This window comes from Saccostrea cucullata, unplaced genomic scaffold (genome assembly GCF_032062105.1).
Source record: "Saccostrea cucullata isolate Sc308-1 unplaced genomic scaffold, CSIRO_AGI_Scuc_v1 ctg297, whole genome shotgun sequence".
In the NCBI taxonomy this organism is placed as follows: Eukaryota; Metazoa; Mollusca; class Bivalvia; order Ostreida; family Ostreidae; genus Saccostrea; species Saccostrea cuccullata.
In genome coordinates, this window is record NW_026929962.1 from 1,040,411 (window position 1) to 1,063,929 (window position 23,519).

The 23,519-nt window shown below is 32.0% G+C and overlaps 1 pseudogene; it reads right to left on the minus strand.

The window, feature by feature from the left end:
• Positions 1–2,259: 2,259 nt before the first annotated feature.
• On the minus strand, positions 2,260–16,849 carry LOC134282593 (uncharacterized; annotated as a pseudogene).
• Between the last annotated feature and the right edge of the window lie 6,670 nt (positions 16,850–23,519).

The following is a 23,519-nucleotide window of genomic DNA, read 5'->3' on the forward strand; positions in this document are numbered from 1 at the left end:
TACTTATTAAAATACACATGTATATATGTAATGTTGGTATATCTTTTATGGCAGCCAGATAAAGATGAAGATAAACTTTCGCGCCAGACTTGCTCATGTCTCTATGCTTTAGTGCTCTCTTTCATACTTTTTGATAATGTCAAACACACTTTTTAATATGTTTGATAACATTTAACTATGACAGAGAGAAGAGGACAGCAATACAAATGATAGAATTTTAAAAAATATGTTTATAAAAAAAAAATAAACAATAAAACATAGAGACTTGAGCAAGTCTACTTTCGCGCCAGCTGTGACGTTTCGGAAATGACGTATGATAAAGGGAACATACAAGGTAATTAAATCTACATGCTTAATAAAAAGTTCAATGGTAAGGAACATCCTGATTTTTATATTATAATATGGATAACAAAATACTTACTTATAACTATTATAATTTGATATCATTCATACAAAATGAAATGACATGCGACTATGCAACACGCATCGGTTGACTTGCAACATTGTCTTACATATGGTGCTTTGTGTCTTATTCATGCCGACATGCAAGTGTGTCGACGTGTAACATAATAATGTCAACGTGTAACTATAATGTAATACTTTGCATTATTCGACCGTTTTCATCTAAATTATGATTTTCCTTCTATATTATATGATTTTCCACTTATACATTGTATATTTTGCCATTGTATTGCATCATTTTCAATATAATTTTTCATTCGCATTCTACACTTTTTCATTTGTATTTTTTTAAATAATTATTCATATTAAATGATTTTCCATTTACATTCTATAATATATATTTTATAACTGCATAATGTTTCATTTGTATGTTTGAATTTTTTTCATCTGTATTATATAGTTTTTATAAATTTTGAAAATATTATGTATTCGCTAACTGTTTTAAAACATTCATTCACTGATTAGAGAAGTCAAAAATTAATTTGGATGAGTTACTTCTCTTTGCCAATATAAGATTTTTAAAAATTAGGGAAAAGTCTACTTAAAGTTATTAAGAAATCTTTTACAAATTAAAAGAAGAATATATATCATATTTAACATAACTTCTATCACCAAAATCATCTAGAAACTTGTAATCAGTTGTCAAATATATAACAGAGGTAAACAACTGTGAACATTCATCCATGCGTCGTTCAAATTAAGAAATGATTTTGAAGAGGAATTTCTTTGCATATATTGGTACTTGAAACACATCAATATTTAAGATTTCAAAACAGTAAGGATACAGTTATTAAATTTTATTGGGCAAATTTCAGACTAATATATATTTAAAATAAGATAACTTCTATCACCTAAATTCATCTAGAATCTTTTAATCAGATGTGAAATACGCGATTCATTAATCAGAGAAGCTAAGCTTTACTTTTTGTAGTGTTACCTCTCTTTGCAAATGTACTTGGAAAAAATTTCATTATGAAAGACAAAAATCAAGGATAGATTGTACTAAAAATATATTTAGAAAATATTTGCAAATTTACAGTAGAATATAAGATATATATTAAATAACTTCTATTAACTAAATTCATACAGAAACTTAATTTTATTTAGGTGTGAAATACTCAATAGGAGAAAAACAACTTTAAACATTAATTCATGTGTCGAACAAGTCAAGATATAATTTTGAAAAGTTATTTTCTTTACAAATTTACACAAAAATTAACCAAAAAAATTTCAAGAACTAACTTTTACTACAGTTATTCAGAAAATTGCTTTAAATTAGCATGCTTTCAGTTACACTGCTTTGCATAAAAGCAAGCAAAGAAATTTAACGTGAAACAAACCCTCTCTTTATATGAAAATGTGCCTGTACATAAATCATATTCATTACTCAAAATATCTTACTTTTTTATGTAAATTATTATCCCTTCAGTTTGAGAGCTTTTTTGTATTAATTATTTTCTTCTATTTCTCAAAATGTAATATATTGTTTTCCTACAATATAAATATCGAGTCAGAAAGAGCTCATTTAAAATTTTGATTTTCATTTTCGTGCAACAAAGCATCTCTATCTTTGAAGAAAATAAATCTAATCTGATTTTTTTAAAGTTTTGATTGAAATATTTAAAATATCAGTTTCAAACTTCTCATATTTTATCCAGTCTTTGTTTCATTTATGAAAGTAGAAAATTGAAACTTTCCAGTAATTCGCTGCTTTTGTTTTTAAAATAGGGAAAACATCATAGAATGACATTTTGTATAAACTTCAAAGATGGTGGTAATGAATACATGAATGCAATGTGTCTGTAAAAACTGGTTTATTGTCTTTCTTTTCCAATTTATCAATTAAATTAAAACAATTTTTTTTACATAAAGAGTTTTCGTTTGCAACAATATCAGTTAGCTAGGAATATGATTCAGGACAAATATTTGCATGAAATGAAAATATATGAGTGTCATTCACACGATGCTCCTGTTGTTTCGGGAATCTTTCACTACTTCTGTGTCATCATTGTTACAAATTCTACAAAAAGTCAATGTGAAGATACTATTGATTATAATACTGGAATAAATTTATTAATTATTATATGTCTTTCTTGGTTTGTTTGCTTTTTATAAACTAACGCATAAAAAATTAAATCAAAACTCGACACAGTGAGTCTGCTATAGACAAATTATAGAGCAACCAAAAGGAGTACCTTCGTAATTCACTTTTCCATCACCATCAACATCTGCCTCCCGGATCATCTCGTCCACTTCCTCGTCTGTTAGTTTTTCTCCAAGACTAGTCATAACGTGACGTAATTCAGCAGCGCTAATGTCGCCACTTCCGTCTTTGTCGAACACCTTGAATGCCTCTCTTAATTCTTCTTCTGAGTCTTCGTCTTTCATTTTCCTTGCCATCATTGTTAAGAATTCAGGAAAATCTATTGTACCATTACCTACAATTTCAATGAACTCTATCTTTAATCTGTATAATGCACTATGCATGTTAAAATACAATATCCGTTAGATTTACTAGGTTTGATGTAACGTTGTATGAAGCAAATAATGTTAAAATCAGAATCATTACCGTCAGCATCCACTTCGTTGACCATGTCCTGAAGTTCAGCTTCAGTGGGATTTTGACCCAGTGACCTCATTACGGTTCCTAGCTCTTTACTACTAATTGTGCCATCGCCATCTTTGTCAAATAAGCTAAATGCTTCCTTAAATTCTAAAATTAAGACAACGATAAGAAAATTAGCAGATTTTTTTTTCTCAAAATGAAAATCATTCAATTTGAGAGAAGATTACAAATATAACATGAATATTCAAACAACTGATATTATTAGTATCATACATGTATATCTATTTCCTTTTAAGACAACCTTTAGATATTTCATGACTATCATGAATTGACCAAACTGTAGACTACTCTATCACAGCAGTCAGCTTTATATAAATTTTTATGTCTTTACCAAAGACTTTGTATGGATCGTCTAAATTGATATTCATAAACATGCATAACTGTAAACTGCATTCACAAACAAATATTTCAATATATAGACTAGTCTTTCCTTTATCAGACGAAATTACTGAAATCTTACATTGCTATAACAAAACCTTGCAAGTACTCGACATTAAAGTTTTTTTTTCCATAATGGGACTTTACTTTCTACTGCTTATTTTTCTGAAGCACAAACCTGCTATTTGTTCTTCTGTTAATTGCTCCGCCTGAGATGAAAGATGAAAGAAATTTAAATATAACTTTAAACCGTTGGGTATTCTTGGTATTTCTTCGTAATTCTAAAACCAAGCGAGATATGCCATTGCGCAAATATACCAAATGTTTCTATGCATCGAAGAATATATCATTATTTCTTTTTTATATTAGCAAATGCAAATGAATTTTAAGTAAAACTTTTATTAATTTGCTTTGATTTTAAAAGAATTCCTAAAAAATGTTGCAAGACATTGTACAATACTAAACTTTTGCTGTAGTAAACGGAGTAATAGGTATCTTTTCCTGGCAATATCTGTATAATTTCGGTTATAAAACATAATTTAGGACCAACATTTAATTTATTTTTACTAGTTAAGTCATTGCAATTGTTATAATATATGACTTACCATGTTGAGTCGATCTAACTACTAACAGAATACTAGACGTAGGATCGCCAGGCTTTGTCCGATATTTTTGGTAGTTTAAATTTGGAGGTATTCCACTGTATTCGTCATTGATAACAAAGGAGCCATCTAATGGTATCTGTTTCAAACGATTGCGTTTGTTGCACATCAGTTAACTTTAAAAATGTATTATCTCAAGGTCACGTACCGCTGCACTATCAGATTTTGTTATATACCTTACATGTATGGACAATATATTCGTAGGTAAACGACATGCATATACATTATAGTGTTTTAATTTTACTGTAATTCGTGAGTTCTTTCCTGTAACAAAAGATGGCATTTATTTATGTATTGTAACCTGAACATTTTTTTCTTTATCATGTTAACAAGTGTTTTATAAGTAAACGTTTTCCTATACACAAGAATTACACAAAAATACTTCAAAATATACCTTAGCAATATTTTATTACTGCTTGATCAGTACACCAATGTATATATATATATATATATATATATATATATATATATATATATATATATATATATATATATATATTGTATATATTGATTTAAATTATATGAAAAATTCCCGAGCTACAGTATTTCACAAACTAACCAGTTACACCAATGATCTCAATCCAGAGAACTATATTTTTCCAGATCAGTTAAAATGATATTAAAAACGCTACCTTGAGTCCAAGTGTAACTTTTCAAAATTTCTTTAATAAATGAGTTTGCAATCTGCCATGCCATGCCTGATACTAGACCATATGCAAATTTCGTTTGCATAAAAGTCGGCTTTGTTAGTTTTGGCTTTGCAATTTGTTCTACACACCTTTTTATATACTGTATTACATTTAGCATATAGGTGATTTCAGTTCGAAAGCGTAGAGGTTTCTGCATTTATGATTTATATTTTGTACTATATTTTGCCTTGTGTGTTATTGCATGATCAATTTAAACACTAATAAGCCTCTGTATTTAAAAGTATTGTTATTCAGATGTAGATGATTTTATAAAGTTTCTAAGTAACTTTTAGAAAATTTGAAATAAAATTTTATCAAAATCGATAACTTCGCAATGCACGGCTTTTCAACAGTTTATACGTGCATTCCCTATGATAAATTAAAGTGATAACTTTTTGACATCGAAGACATCTGCTTTTTTAAAATAAAAATGAAACTCATAAATAAACTTACCTTGTCATTGATCATTTGCGAAAATATTTTGTTTAAAACATATCTGATTGTAAAAGTACTCTGAAGTTGATAATAAAAAGATGCTTGAGTTACTGATTGACAATATTTATGCAATTTTTGGAGAACAAGTCTGCTAACAATCCGTCTGAATACCCATGGTCAACAAATGTGCCTAGTTGCTAGCAGACCTATTTTTATACCCATATGAAGCATATTTAGAGACTAATACATGTGAAGAAAAACTTGATGTGACCTTCCACCCGACATTCAGATATATCGATAACGTTTTATCAGTTAACAATAAGGTATTTTCAATCAAATGTCTACTTCATTTCCCAGTGAATTTGAAAAAAAAGATATCACAGAGTCTAACACATCTGTTTCATTTTTGAATATTTTAGTAGAAAAGGACAAAAAAAACGTGATCATTTCAATTCTTAAATTGTTAACTTTTTTACCTGGATATAGCAATATACCCATATCACCAGCATATGAGGATCGTCTCCCAGTTGATTCGAGCATGTTCTACGTATAGAAATTTTAACGAGGCAAGCAAATGGCAAAAATAACTGATGGAACAGGAATATCAGCAGTTTCATTCAAAGGAATTTATTTCTTATTAGTTCTATGGTCGATATAATGATTTTGTCAGCAAGTACATGAAAAGGAGCACACGGCGGGTGTGTGCGGTCGAAGGGGGGTGCTTACTTCACCATGGCACCTATCTCATCTCTGATGTTCTAGTCTAGAGGTGTTTGCTCTGCTCCTGATTGGCATTCTGGGCTTAAATACTCTTTGTTATCTCAATATTTCATTACCTAATTCTAGTAACTAATTTGATTTGGTATCTTCAGAAATAAACCAAATAAAGTTATTTAACTATTTAATGAAAAATACATTAATAACAGACATTTGAGAATATAAAACAGTATGGAAAAATGCTGGTCGCTTAAAATTTAAACTACTACCCAAAATTGTTCCTTCCTTTATTTTGTTGATTTCTGATTCCTAAATGAGCAACATACAAAACTGTTTTGAATGAGATCATTTCTGAAAAAACAATATCTCTACAAGTTTTGGCGGATTGCTTCTCTTCCACATTGACTCAAACTGCATAAAGAATGTAGATGAAAGGGATGAAAGAGGGAACAAGCTATTTTGTTGTCATCATTCCAACAAATTCTGAAAATAAAAATATCATAGATCAGTAAAGAAATTTTGAAGCCGAAAATAAAATACAGATTGCATTACTGTGTTCTTAATAAAAAGACGTTCATAAAAAGTAGTATGATTATCAAAGTCAATTATATTTACTTTCATTTCGCATGAAAACATATAGATGTGGTACTAAGAGTATATTTGCTTCGCATATAAATATTTAATTATATATTAACACAATATGAAATAAACTATATGACAATTATTATGTGTTTAAAACTCCTTATGAAATTACAAAAGAGTACATATCGACGCACATGTATTTGTGGTCTTCAGTTCGAGCTTCAGGCATATTGACGACGTTTTATCAAGTAACAACAGTTTTCGAATTGATATATCCCAGTGAACTTTAAATAAAACACACTACAGAGTCTGACATTTCTGTTTCGTAATTATACTGATGTTTTTCTGACTAACGATGATAAGGGCCATTTAACAACTGTACAATTTATTCCACTTTTCAATCCTAAACTTCCCTCATTTTATGTAGTAATATTCTGTTACATGTACATTTGTTGTTCACGTCTTCCAAGTTATCTGATACTAAATAGCATGCTTTAGGTACGATCATTTTTAACTAGAACAGACAGCTAACAGATTAGTTGATTTTACAGGGATTTCAAAACTTCTTTTAAAGTCCACTTTTCACCAATTCTTAATTTGGTCTGTGGCGTTTATCTGGTTATAGATATTGTTTGTAGATTTTCTAGGTCGATCACTGTTCGTTATCTTTATTCTTTTTGTTTATTTATTTGTTTGTTTTGGGGCCCTTCTTGAGGTTTTTGCTCATATTAAGGCGCCGCATCTTGCCATTGGAGGGCTTTGAATTTTAACCAGTATTCGACACTTAAGGCCTTTGAGTAATGAGAGATCTTTTTAAGCTCGTACTTACTGAGACAATGAACCTCTGTTAAATGATGTCTCTTTGAGTACTGATGTGTTATAACTCAAAGATTAAGACTTTTATTTGCTTAAAATAGAATCAATGATACTTTTAGTGTACTTTTAGATCATGTTCTTTACTTGATGAAATATGTTTGTTATTGATCTTCCATTAATCTCAAGTGGACAATTTCCATCAATAACAAAGAAGAGAAAGCGGGAATTCTGTTAATTTATCTTAAATTCTATTGAATAAAATGTAAGGATGATGGATGCCGACTGATATACATCTCCATGGTCCTTATTCAGTATGCCATGCTTATTACTGCACTCGTTATTATCATATCATGTGCCAGTGCGATATATCAAGTGCATGTCAGGGTACTGTAATGTGCTCGTCCTTTTATCAATCCTAAATAGAACAAACGACAAAAAAACCTACAGTCATTTAAAATGTAATTGAGTTAACTAGTCAATGGAATAAAAGTTCTTAAGAATAGGATGAAGTAAAGGTTCATCACTGAAATACCTTCGTAATTAACCTGACCGTCGCCATCTATATCAGCTTCTCTAATCATCTCGTCAACTTCCTCATCTGTGAGTTTTTCTCCAAGATTTGTCATCACGTGACGTAATTCAGCAGCGCTAATAAATCCGTTCCCATCTTTGTCAAACACTCTAAAGGCTTCTCTTAATTCCTCTTCCGAATCTGTGTCTTTCATTTTCCGTGACATCATTGTAAGAAACTCAGGAAAGTCTATTGTGCCATTTCCTGTTCATAAAATTATTAATATTTTGGTTTTTAATTACAACAAATATAGATAGATGCATCATAGAAATGTGACTATGAAATTTTGTGCATTTCATTACGAATGGGATTTACTTGTATTCTGTCATTCATCTTTAAGACAAATATAAAGAAGAGGAATGAGTAAAATGACGAGAGGAACTTCTTGCCTATATTCTAAGTGTTAGACTATTCAGTTTCCATTTGCTTATTTTGGACTTTTTTCCACAATGCCTGACAATTTTCTTCTTTTTTCTTACATGTACGGGTTAATTACAATGACAAACAGACAGAGAGTCGACAGATAGTTAAATATCAGATTATAGGACAGAATCAACATTCTTCTTTACAAAAATCAATAAAACTTCCTACTGTTTCAGCGTAATTAATCCAAAGAAATACTGTTTATCTTCGAGAAAAAGCTTGTTTTGTTATTTTAAAAAAGATATTTATGCTTTTTCTTACATTTTTAACAAAGTTTGAACTAACTTATAATCCCAGTGTCATTATGGAAATTAATCTTATTTATGTCAAATGATCAATAACACACACTGTATAGTTTTATTCACGGTCCTTTGATTTACTTTCAATGAATATTTTATTTTATAAATGCCTTCATATAGCCATATTCAAGCAATTTACTAGCATTACTAGTATTTTAGAAGTAAAATAAAGAAGTTGGTGATGGTAATGATGATGATGAAATAATTTTAAAATGTTTTTTAGTGTATTTTCATGGGGTTTTTAATGCTTCCTTTTTAGGTGATTCTGAAAATGGTGGTGTTTTTATCTTTTACAATAGCACCACAACAGAATTCGCTTATTTGACTAATAGTCAGATACCTTTGAAATTTTTAAATTAAAGATAACATTTTGTAATTGTGTTACTGCCGTTAGCGCATTTGGCTGTTACGTCTTAAATACCTTAAACGTATTATTGCAGTTAGCACATTTGGCTGTTACACCTACCATCAGCATCCACTTCGTTGATCATGTCTTGGAGTTCGGCTTCTGTTGGGTTCTGACCCAGAGACCTCATTACTGTCCCTAGCTCTTTGGAGCATATTGTTCCATCACCGTCTTTGTCGAAGAGGCTGAACGCTTCCTTAAATTCTGAAATTGATTGTACTGCAGTGTAGAAATTGCGTTCAAAAATACATTGATCAATGTTACAGAAATGCCAAAAATGCCGGAAAGACTAGAACATATACGCCTGACAATTTTCAGAACAGTACATGTATCAGTGAAATCGGTTTACAAATGCCAGGTGTAATGATTAAGGCTGTCATCGAATTTTAGCACAGCAAATAAAGACAAATAACTTAAATTCTTTAGCAAACACTACGGGAAACTACAAACCTGTTGTTTTTCTAAGATTAAAATTAAATAATATTCTCTTGAATAATGGATTTACATTAAGATGTGATAACAAGTTTGATGTTATTCATAAGTTAGATATTTTCGTGCAGAGTACAAGATCAATCTTTGGTGACAGGAAAAAAAGGCTACAATCAATATCGTATCTATTCTACCTAAATGTAACCATTTTGGTCTACGTTAATTTTACATTACTCGAAGAAATATAAATTAAGCCAAATAATCACTGCATTTCTCTTAGAATCTATTAATATCTTTAGTAAATTTTATAAATGGGAATTAACTGTAGTAGTTCTTTTGTGTTTTAAAGGATTTAAATGATTTACGACTACTGCTGCAACTAAAGTTATAATAATCTCGGGAGATTACAGAAACGGAATTACACTCAATAGTCTCTGTGGAATAATTTGCTATTTTTAAAGTCTGAATCTGCTAAAATATATGATGAATATGGTAATCATTGCGTGTTGAGATGCGAAGAACGTCATTATTATATCGACTGGTTGCCTTTTTCTTATTCTTTATTTCACTCCGTTAGTTCTTCATTAGTTTTCGGACAGTAAAAGGGATCCCTGAATTGCCAGTATTGAAATTCAATGAACAATGACGACTGAATCTCGAATTTCCGGAACTGGGATTCTGGAATCATTGAAATCCCGGAACTTGATGACAGTAATTTTCTTTTACTGCTACTAAATATAACCGACCTGCTATCTGTTCTTCTGATAGTTCATCAGCCTGTGGGAAAAATTTATGTAATTATATATTGATCACAGAAAATGCCTGCTAATCTATACAGAAAATGATAGCACATACTAGTTGTGAAAATCTTAATTAAAACATACTTTATAAAAGACCTTAATCTCTATTGCAATGAACAGAGTCCATATTAAAACAGCATCAGTCATTTTACCTCACATTTCAAAATTCGATATTTATTTAACTGATAGTGCGAAATAAAAATATCCCTTTTGTATAGCTTTTGATATTGTGCCATGCATGACCTTTCTAAAACAAAAATTATTTTACAAACAAAAATTTAGTTCCATTGATTTTTTGGATTTTGAGTATGTTTTCTTAAGCAAAAGTGGAGTTAAAAACTGTTGTCACCATGTTAGGCATCAAAATTATGACGAAATATAGTCTTTGACTAGATAATTCAGAAAGAATACTTCATATCTTACTTCTGAATTTATTATTCATGAATAATACATTTTTACAACATAATATTGTCTAAATAAATCTTATGTCGAATTCAATCACGGTATTTTAATCCATATTTATTCGGTAAATATATGGAAAAGAAAACACGGACAGTGTTCAATAATAATATAGTTCATTGCTCACTTACCATCTCTGTGTTCTTTTGTATCTGATCCTGTTTAACACTACGCCTCCTCGGTGACAAAGTGGTAAAATAAAAAAGAGAGAGCTGAGACCTGGGTTTTCTGTTAATGTTAAGCACTATTTACATAGTCTCGTCCTGCCTGAATTTAGAACTCCACTCAATAATAGCCTCCAAATGTATTTAACTAGGCTTGCAATACTTCCATGTCATCGGTAGTTTAGTTAATATTGATTATATCGAATGGTGCATATAAACAAAAATAGAAACCTACTCTTTACTTTTCCTTTCTTTTCTTTTCCATTCAAAGGTGTATATGATTGCATCAGAAGGTTTTTTTTCCCCAAAAATCATGCATATATGATCTTTTGTAGAATACCCACATCTACATTGGAAAATAAATGTTCTTTTTATGCAGATGATAAAAACAGTACTTCCTAGTCTGGAGATTTTTGTTATCTGAACTTTCTAGGCAACGAAATGCATCTCCAGTACTACCCGCCATCGGCAGTCTTCTTCCCTGATTTGATAATTATTTCAGGGTTTTTTTCTTCATGGTTACTAGTATTTCGAAATTTATTGCAGTCTTCTGGGTAATTGCCATTTATAAGAAATATTGAATATGACAGTTCTCCTCTGTATTCTATTTTGGAATATTGGACGATGACCTTATTGTGCAGTAACTGAAAACAACTGCTAAAAATCCTTGTTTCTTTTGGGAAAGATAAATGAGAGATTTTCAATTTTCAATACAACAATTTTATTCAGACTTTTTTTAATTTTACAAACCAACAGGTTAGTAATATAAACTTATATAAATTTTCCACTTTGTCCATGCTTACAATAAATATTCCATACAAATAAAACGTCTACATGGTAGATGCGTCTTAAAATCACGGCTACAGATAGAAAGAACAATCAAGGCATACATGTAAATACAGTAATAACATTACAATTTTTGTTAGATTGAGACCTTGTCAAATAAGAAGGGCGAAAAGTGTCTCACCCTGAAAGAAAACATAATCAAACTTATAAGGATATCTATAGATCAAAGAAGAGCAGAGCAAAGACTTAACAATACAAAAAGAAAAATAATACATGTGTAATAGAAAATTGATTATCAATCAAAATCTTTATCAACAATTTGACCAATTATGTCTCGGAATCAATATTGTTGTGTTTGCTCTCAGACATTATACTCGGTTTATATTTAAGAAATTGTTTTTTATTTATAAAAATTAAAATAATATGAAAACTTAACTTATGAATATTAAAATAAAACAACACATTACTCATCATCATTGAAAATATCTCTCATCATACACACGAAATATCATTTTACAAGTCTTCTCTTTGAGAGTCTGAACAAAGATACATTTGTATATGGCATTAAATGCTTCTGACTCATACTTCAGGATATAACATACAAAATACACCTTGTGTGTGAATTCTTCTCCAATGCTTGTTACAATTCTTTTGTAAAATAAGATATATACAATGGAATGCTGCAATTGTATGGTAGATTTGCTATCTTTGTGTCATCATAGCTTCAAACTCTGCAAAAGACAAAACATGGATAACAACTATAGATTACAAATTGATGCTCTCTCTCTCTCTCTCTCTCTCTCTCTCTCTCTCTCTCTCTCTCTCTCTCTCTCTCTCTCTCTCTCTGATGACAGCAAAATTCTTACTTTAGTAAGCTTTACATATTGCTAAATACCTTTATAGTTTATACGGCCGTCACCATCTTGGTCTGCTTCGCGGATCATGGAATGCACTTCCTCTAAAGTAAGTTCTTCCCCCAGCTGTGACATCACTTGCAAAAGCTCTGTTGCTCCTATAAATCCATCGCCATCTTTGTCAAAAACTGCAAATGCTTCCCGGAGTTCTGCTTCTGTATCAGCGTCCTGTACCTTTCTAGACATCATTTGCACGAATTCACTGAAGTCAATAGTTCCATTCCCTTATAATGAGGAAAGACTACCAATGATTGTCAAAGAATGCTATATCATATAAACTATTGCATAATAGTTTATACGCATAATAATTTACATATTTCTGCTTAATTATACATGTAAAATATAGTATAAGCAGAATTTTTAGCGAAAATGTAATTTTGGCATTATTAGCGAGGGTTATGAGAACGCAAAAATTGAATATAGCTAAAAATTAATGGTGTTTTATCTCTAATAGCTTCTTTTGTAAGCACTTTAAAATCGCTTAAATTACATCTCGCTTTAAAATAATGAAGGGTATGGAGATAACTGACAGTATTCAATATCAAAGTGCATAAAACAATACAAAATAGGAGTAGAGCAAACATGGACCTCTAAAACATCAGAGGTGGGATCAGGTGCCATGGAGGAGTGAGCATCCCCTGCTGACCGGTCATACCCGCTGTGTGCTCCTTGTCATGATCGAGAAATAGCGTAAAAGTCCGTCGTCAATCCATTGTATAAATAATGGACTAACAATTAGTATGAAAAACGCCATTCAGCATTTGACTCAATAATAAATTGTATTTGCTGACAAGGTCATTGTATCGACCAAAGAACTTACGAAATGATGACTTTAAACGAGACTGCTGATATTCTTGTTTCATCAACTTGTGTTTCAATAATTTGCCTCGTTTTAGAAATTGTTCATATGTAGAGCATGCTCTTGCGTATCGAATAAAATACCATTTTTAAAGGACAAATCGCTAAGTTTGCGTATCGCTAAAATTTCCACTTATACGGTATACCATGAAGTAATAATAATAATATGAATGGAATGCTACATGTTTTAAAGTAAAACTTTATACAGTTGTCAAGAAATAAATTTGGAAATTGTTACCATCTTCGTCTACTTCGTTGACCATGTCCTGAAGTTCTGCCTCTGTTGGATTCTGGCCCAGTGACCTCATAACGGTACCAAGTTCTTTTGTGGTAATGGTTCCATCGCCATCTTTATCGAACAACTTGAATGCCTCTCTGAATTCTTTGTAAAGAAAAAATAGAGACATGCCTGACATATATACACATATGAACATAAATATATGGATAATGATCTTTCATGATATTTCGCTTGAAAATATATTTGTAAGTGAATTTTTAAACACGTGTTAATTCATATCTTATCATTCAGAACCATTTTATGTCAACACACAAGTTAACATCGTGCAAATTATATCTCTTTTAGCAGACAAATTAATTAGTAAACAAAAAACAATTTCTTTTAGAACGTATAGCATTCAACAATTTATAAAGAACTGTTACATCAAAGATTATGTTATATTCCAAACTATTTAGAAGTTTTGAAAAAATGAGTTTTCTTCATTATTGTTTAAAATATATATTATATTCATATCTAAAAATGTATGATGTGGTCTGTCTTTAAGTTAAATATTTTACACCTCCTACATGTATTAAATGTAATCAAGATTCGGAGGTATATAGTTTTTGCCCTTTCCAGCCGTGTGTCCGTCTGCCTGTTTGGGTTTTTTTTGTCCGCAAAATTTTTAACCTTGTCGAAAAATTTTGATTGCTTGGAGCAATGGCTTTAATATTTCACAAGTGTATTTCTTGTGACAAGATGTTTCTTTGGGTACCAACATATTTGACCTATCAACCTTGACCTTGGAGTTTTGCAAAGATTTATCAAACTTTTACCTTAACCATTGTTTTTAAGAGTTGGTGCTATGGCTTTCATATTTAATTGTATATTCAACGTGACAAGACCTTTCCATGGGTGTAAATGTCTTTGAACTTTTGACCTTGACCTTAGAGTTTGACTCACTTAAAAAAAAATTAAACTTTGAACAGATAGCACTATGGCTTTCATTTTTCACAAGTGTATTCCTTGTTAGATTACTATCAATTTTAACCTTCTGACCTCGAAGTTTGGCCTATTTTTGTAAAACTTCAACTTTCACCATAACTAAATTCTATATTTATAACTTGTTTATATGTAATTCATATCAAAAATAGTTTACAATTGTTACTGTATTTTTCATTTTTATTACGACGACTTGTTGTCCCCTACTTTCGCAAAAGCGTAGGGACATTGAATCCCATTCGTCTGTCAGTCTGTCACAAAAACTTAAACCTCGGTCAAAAACTTTTGAATGAGAAAAGATAAGGCTTTCACATTTCACATGTACATTACCTGTGACAAAAATTAATATATACCAAAAAATATATAATGATTTTTAGACCACGTGACCTCGACCTTGTAGTTTGAACTTCTTTTTAAAAATTGTAACATCACTTTAAATTGTTCACAACTTTTGTATGGCAAAAGATAACACATATTACATATGTACAATATCTCTGACAAAGAAAACATTCTGAATATATCATGGGTTTGACCATATGAATTTGACCTTGAAGTTAAACATTACCTTTATAAATTTTATCTTTCTTATTTGACATGTGCATTACCTGTGACAAGATATTTCAAAGCATGCTATGATTTTTTTTCTACTTGACCTTCTAAGGAACATGATTTTCCAGATTATCAATTATTGTTATAGACATGAAATTCCGATAGAGAATGTCAAACCATGAAAGATTGTTCATGGTTTGCTTTCTATGGTCTTTGCTAGGATACTTAAGAGAACAGGACCCTAAATTTACCGGCGCGTAGGGGATTAGAGTGTTAAATGGACTCAGAGGTATTACGTCAGCATCAAAGAATTCAGAGTAAGAACAGCTTTTTTACTTACCAGCGACTTGTTCAGCGGTTAAATTGTTCTATAGTAAAGTGAAATAAAGTTTTTCATGAAAATGATAAACTTTCATATGGTGGCATATTTCTGCAAATTCTTAGATTATGTCAACGTTCCTACATCATGTGCATGTTGACATGCAAGTAACAAATGTTGTTAGAGAGTGTGGACGTAAAAAGGTGTAAAGTTGCGTTACCAACACCTACATCTGACCTACAGCTTCTTTATGTCAACAAGTATCATAATTTTGTTGTCATGCTACATAAGAAGTAAACAGCGTTAGTCAGTGAACATGGCATTATTAACAGCATTTGTGAATATGTCATTATAAAGCAGAATTATCCTGCTAGATGACACTTGGAAAATACATGTATGCCAGCAGAGAAATTGCTATTTATTACGCCATATTCAGTGAATTTCGTTCTTTATTGCTCATATTTGCATTTCTTAATGTTGTCAAGAAGGACAGAGGAAAGGCTAGTTGGAATTTATTATGGAGTTGTTTGCAAAGCCCTGAAGTTGCCTTTAATAAAACAAACAACTGATTTGCTTATCAATGATCAATACAATTGATCAAAATAAATAAGTCGTCAATCAACAAAATTATCCCCATGTTGCATAAAAATGTTGTTACATTTTGACATTAATTAATCGCATTTCAGCAAAATTACATGCATCTTGTATGTATGGGTAAATTCACCAGTTTTAAAACCAGATTTTCTTCCAACATTGATATCTTTCACGTTAACTTCCCTGCATATATACATAACTTTTGTGAATGTTGACACTTTTCTCGGAATTGACAGATATTTATCTTGCCTGGAAAGGGAACAGAAATATGTCACCATACTGTCAAACATATTCATGACAGAAATAAGGATTCTGTTGTCAGACATAAAGATTTGTTTTTCATAAGATATTCTTTCATAAGAAGTTCGTTGTATCGCCAATGACAAAGTTTATAAGCACAAAAAACAAGATTTCAACAATAAGAATAAAAAAATCTTACCATTTTAACTTCAACCGGAAATGACAAATTTGTGTTCCTAAACCAAAACAAACCAGCATTTTGTCCTAGGTTTCATGTCTTTCCGACACCTCAAATTGTATATCAGTATTCTGCATGAAAAGACGGTATACAAATCATATTCATGATTGTATCAAAGTTTCAATGATATCAATATAACACATCTTGATATAGGCTACCCGTAATGAGTTTGGCTTTATCTTTGTGGGAGAAGTCAAGGATGAGGGGTTAGATTGTTTATGAACAATTTATTCTTACAGCTCAGTCTCTAGTTCTGCTTCCAGAGCATTCATGTCAGCTGACATTGTATTTGTGCAACGTTATTGTGTTATGAAGAGATGGCCTCCATAGAATGAGCCGAAGGTCAGAAATGGTATTAAATACGCACTCTTCGGTACTACAGACCTATTTGTTGCCTTATTTCAAATCAACCTGATTAGATAATTAAAACCAATTACCAGTGTCCTCTTCCATTCAAAAACTTTGGTATTTTTCCATGTATACCCGTGCATACATCGCAGCAGACATCCACTATTTCAAACGTTAATCATCTGGTTAAGTCTATACGTGAACTGATAATAATACGTGTATTACGATAAGCAATACGTTATCCCTAAGACAGTACTGGTATTCTCGTTGAAACTACTCCACTGTCGCAAAAGTTTCAAGACTAAACCAAATAAAACAGTTTCACTTACCCTTTCTTCGAACATCTTACTATTGTGCATATAGAGGGTTTTAAATATGAAAGAAGATATGCAAAAGGCACTTATAATGAATAAAATAGCCATGAATCTGCGAATCAACTGACCCGCCGGGATTATATTGGAATTATCGTCTTAATTAGACCTTCAAACGTGGATAAAAGGATTTAATTAAAAGTACATTCAAGTCGGTGCGCAACACATTTAAAATTACAGAATGTGTGACGTTAAAGGTACATATTTATAGCAAAAGTTTTGAAAAAATAAATGAAAATGCCGAGTGGTAATATATTAAATCCCAGGCTGTTAAATGTAATTTTTTTACAAATGAATCTTAGTACTTTAAATACACTTATTTCGATAAAAATTTTGGCACTTTCAGACAAGAAATATGTGTGACCTATGCTTTTTTTTCAAACAAAATATTTCTTGTTACACTTTCAGACAAGAAAAATAAACATGTTTTTAAAAAGCGTACCAAGGGGTTAGGGTGTAGGGGTTAGGGAAAGGGGCTAGGATAGGACTAGGATTTCAATGTTAGGGTTGGGGATAGAGTTAGGCTTTAGGTTAAGATTGGTTGTTAGGGCCAGGGTTATAGTTCAATTTGGTGTAGTTAACTTCTTTTAAAACATGGCATTTCTTGTCTATGAAAGTAAGAATCTTTATTGAAACAATATTTAGGTGCATTTAAATAAGATTCATTTTTAAAGACTTGTTTCACATTTAATACTTCTGGAAGACAACCCCATAATTATGATCAGATCGTTGTGATGCAACATCATAGTTCATTGTCAACAATTGCAAGTTTTACATATTTTTTTATGCAGATTTGCATTTTGAGCTATATCAAATTTATGTAAATTATAATATGCTAACGAGTTCTTTGGTTCATTATTATTTTAAGAAATACACGCATGACAGCAACTGCTATCGGGTTGTAAGATCACGTAGACCGTGATCAAAACCCAGAAAAATCACACCCCTGCACTTTGCCCGAGAACTTTGTCTAGAACGTTTTGTTATACCTTTTAATTTTAATCTATTTTATTTTTTTACATGCATACAGTAATACTGTATTCCGTGATGTAACATCAGATCTGTCACTGTTTAACACCAACGAATGAAAATGAGATTAAGCTCCGCCCATTCTGTGACGTAAGCGGTCCAACATCTCTCAGAGCTGTCCAACATCTCACTCAGCGGTCCAACATCGATTTTTTTATGCCCGCTCAGCAAAACATTCAAAATGTTAGACTTTTTTCGTATAGAATTGTATAGGAACACATTTTAAAGGTATAACAATATTTTTGATCTTTTGACCTTGGAGTTTGAATACCATTTGAGAAATTTTAACTTTCGCCATTAGCTGCCATACGTGGGCAGTGATCAGTGGGTAGCCATCACTGTTTCACAAACACACACCTTGTTAAGATTATATTGCTACTCCTGTATTTGAGATTAAACTGAGGAAGGTTTTTCGCACATGGCCTCAGATCAAGTCAATAAATATTTACATACGATGTAACAGTTGCTTCAAACATAATGTTTGATATGGGATTAGAAGTTTACTTGACGGAATACTAACTGTTACTTTTGGCTTAATATTAGATTTAAGATGTATACTTATTTCCTCTCCCAACATTAACACTGGTTGACAATTTTTCCATCTCGTCGTATGAACGATATATGCCATCTCTGGCCGTCACATTATAACGTTTTGATGTTGGACTGCATGAACTCTCCATCATTGTCTGCTTAGACAAAGTTTTACAAATCAATACAAAAAAAAAGTATTCAATTGTGGTGAAAACGTTTCCTTGTCGCAGTAAAGAATTTATATATGTCTGGTTGTCTGTGACCTTCCTATTGGCACCTGAGAGAAATATCTTTGCAGTAACAATTCGCATTGAATTTCGGGTCAATAATTTCTCATTATTCCAGTGTTAATGTATCTATTAGCGGTACAATGTAAGACAAACTCGTACATACATAGTCGTTATAGAGATATGCCGCAGTGCGACACCCGAAATATACATAGTGACATTGTTAGCCGCCTCTCGCCTGGTGGTCTGATTGTTTCCAGTCCTGTACCCTTCATTGATCAGGGTCTTATTTAATAAACGGATATTTCCTTTAGATTCGCAAGGGCTAATTTAATTTTATTCTGTTTGACATCTTCGTCTTCTGTCAACAGAACGAAGACATCGCGAAAAGTTTTTTTTTATAAGCTTCAGAATGTTTTGGTCCCCGAGATAAAAAGATTAACTATGGGAAGTATACGTATAGATTAACGTAACCCAATCGATGGATTTGATGGTTTGTTAATTTTCTCTCGGAGAGGATAAGAGGTGACTGTTCAATAACAACTAAGGGCAATTAAACAGACGATTGCCACTTAAAATGGTCCGCAGATGACAATGTGCGGACACAACCATTAGAAAATGACCATTGCTTGCTAAGTAGCTTGTCATACCTTGAATGAAATGGATTTGTTCACTGAATTTGTCTGTGTGCTTACTTGGAGATATTGTATATGCTCCTTTGAAACATTGACAAAAATTTCTTTCTGTTCTTTCCCCGAATTCTTATACTTTGTTTGTATAATTGTAAATCAATTTCTTTTAAATAAAAGATTAGGCCTATTTAATCAATTAGAACTACAATTAAAACGAATTTTATTGCGGTCAAGGGTAACCGCTCGTGCCGCAATGCGACATATGAGCGATCGGTTTATCGTGCAATCGATCTGAGCGATCGATATCTCTCGATGTACTTCACCGATCGTGCCGCAGTGCGGATTAAATTTGATCAAAGGAAGCCGAGACAACTTTTGAGGAAGTGTTATTATAAATTAAACAGGGCAAAATAAAACATGATTTTTCTTAAAAGTCGGTCCAATAGCAACGGATATTGTTATAAGAAAAAACAAAAAGAAAAAAAGTAACGTTGTAAATTTTGCATTTACTAGGAGGAGGAAGATGCAACATTTACAACAAGTTAAGTTAAAAAGAATTAGATAGATTACATGATCAGTAAGTACTGGTCCCTGCTGACAAAGCAGGTAACAACATTGTCTTCGTTTGTAAGGCTCATTATATAAATTGTATTTTAGAAGAATTTGGACTTAATTCTACAAGTGGTAATCCAACTTATACTCATAGTTCCCTTTCTAAGGAAGAAATTCTTCAAAATCATATGTCAGTTTTGAATATCTTTAATATCCCAAACAAATTGATTTTAAACTACCATTTATATATTGGATTTCGAAACTTCAAAAGAATCCTTACAAAGATACATAGCGGGTTCCAGTAAATGTTCAACTGAGCCTTTCTTTACTCCTCACTAAGATATTAACAGTAGTAAAGAAGAAACTTCAAGAGTACTGTGCAATAATATATTCAAGAAATGGTGTAAATCAGATGTGGATACTTAAAAATTCTAAGGAACTTTTGGACAAATTGAAATCACAAGATTTTACCAAAAATCAACAGCTCCAAAAACTTGCGACTTCTCAACTTTATACACAACCATTCCCCACGATAAATTAAAGTCCAGGCTTTTTGATATCATTGATAGCTCTTTTTCAATAAAAATGGAACTCGTTAATTTACTTACCTTGTCATTCGTCATTTGTAAAAATTATTTTGTAAAATACATTCTGATTGTACACACAAGTACTCTGAAGTTGACATCAAAAAAGATGATTGAGTTTCTGATTGACAATATCTATGTTGTTTTTGAAGACCAGGTCTTCCAACAACAATCTATTGGAATTCCCTTGGGTACCTATGGCGCCCCGTTATTAGCAGACCTATTTTTGTATTCATATGAAGCAGAATTTTTGCAAAATCTTATGCGTGAAAAGAAGAAAACACTTGCTGTGGCCGTCAACTCGACATTTAGATATATCGACAACGTATTGTTAATTATCAATGGATTTTCCATTCTTATGTCGATACGATGTATCCTGGTGAGCTTGAAATAAAATATGCCACAGAGTCTGACACATCTCTTTCATATTTCGATATTTTACTTGAAAAAACGTTAATGGTAATCTAACAACCAAGCTATATGATAAACGTGATGACTTTAACTTTTCTATCGCCAACTTACCTTACTTATTCAGCAATATACCTCCATCAACTGCTTACGGAATTTATGTATCTCAGTTGATTGGATACGCAAGAGCATGTTCTTTGTATGAGCAATTTCTAATACAAAGCAAATTATTGACAAACAAATTAATGAAACAGAATATAAACAGTCTCGTTTAAAGTCTCCATTTCGTAAGTTCTACGGTCGATACAATGACCTTGTCAGCAAATACAATTTATCACTGTATGGAATCCGGATAGGGCCACGCAGTTCACTATCGCATCATCGCACCATCGAGGTTTGGGTTGATAATGCAATGACACGATAATGCAATGACGATAAAGCGATGGTGTGATAACGATGAAGCGATGGTGCAGTAGCGCGATGACGATGAAGCGATGGCGCGATAATGCGATGGCGATAGTGCTATAGCACGATGGACCAATTGTGCGATGACGCGATGGTGCGATAACGATGGAGCGATGGTACGATGACGATGAAGCGATATTACTTTTACTCTATCGTTCTATCGTACCATCGTCATTGCATTATCGCGCCACCGCATCATTGTCATCGCGCTATCGCACCATAGCTCTATCGTCATCGCACCATCGCTTCATCGTTATCGTGCCATCGCATTATCGCGCTATCGACCTATAAGTCGATGCTCGATGGTGTGATAGTAAACTGCATGGCCCTATCCGGATTCCATATCACTGAGTCAAGTGCTTCATCTGACGTTTTTCATACTAATTGTTACTCCGAATTGACGACGGATTTTCCCGTTATTTCCCGATCATGACAAGGAGCACACGGCGGATGTGATCGGTCGGCAGGGGATGCTCATTCCTCCATGGCACCTGATTCCACCTCTGATGTTTTGGAGGTCCGTGTTTGCTCTCCTCCTATTTTGTATTGTTTTATGGACTTTTGATCTTGAATACTGTTCGTTACCTGCTTATGTTTCACTCCTCCTAGTAAATGCAAAATTTAAAAAATTTGAATGCAAATATGTTTTGAGATTATATTAAATTACCAGCACCTCTTTGTGATTATGCTGTCTCCAAGAGAAAAAATGTTCTTCCTTGTCTGCGCTCTTCCATTAAAGGTTTGAGGTAAGGCAAATAAAACTGAGAACAATTAGTTTTTGTCCAAGTTATATACACGTGAAAATATATTCAAAATACTCTATAACCAATCCTTATAACTTCTTAGACACCACTGAATGCAGTTATTATATGACATTACACATCTCCTATTTTAAATGTATCGATAGAACTCATTTTGTTGTTCTCCATATCAAAATTATAACTTTCTTAAGGGTAGCCATGAAATATGGAGGTAAGGAAGAATTCAAAAAACAAATGAAATAAAATTGGAATAAGATCAATCACGGACCTGAAAAAAAAAACACCAGCAGATCAAGTGCCATGGAGGAGTAAGCATCCCCTGCCGACAGGTCACACAAGCTATGTGCTCCTTGTCATCATTGTGCAAACAGAAACTCAGTAACAAATTCAGTGTGTGGATATGAAAAAGAGTTTTCGACTTTTTATAGAACTTACTAAATATTACTCAAAATTAACGAAAGTGTTCATATTCTTGTTTCATCAACATGTTTGTCAATATCTTGCCTCGTTTTAGAAAGTATTCGTAGGTAGAGCATGCTCTTGACAAATGAGGTAATTTAATTATACATAAGCAAAATCAGCCCAACCCCGTACAGGAACATCAAATTGTAGTTATATACATTTTTATTATGCATGCCCTCTTTGAAGATTTAAGGATAGAGAAATTACATTAAATTATACATGTAACGATAAAATTGTAAATTGTCCCTGTTTCCAAGTTTAGTCAAATTTTAATGTATAAATGTATTCTTTAATGAAGATGATATTGGATGTAATTTGATATGTAAGATTTCACAGCACTATATAATTTCGATATCGGATTAATAATTAACTGCAGAGCTTGTAATTAGCAGCGTCTTTTTGGAGTTTTACCTCCTTTTCATCTATAGAGCAATGCAACCAACAAAGATACATTCCTACCCCCGAAGAACATTCACGTTATTTAAAAAAAAAACCGAGAGCACGGGAACTGTCA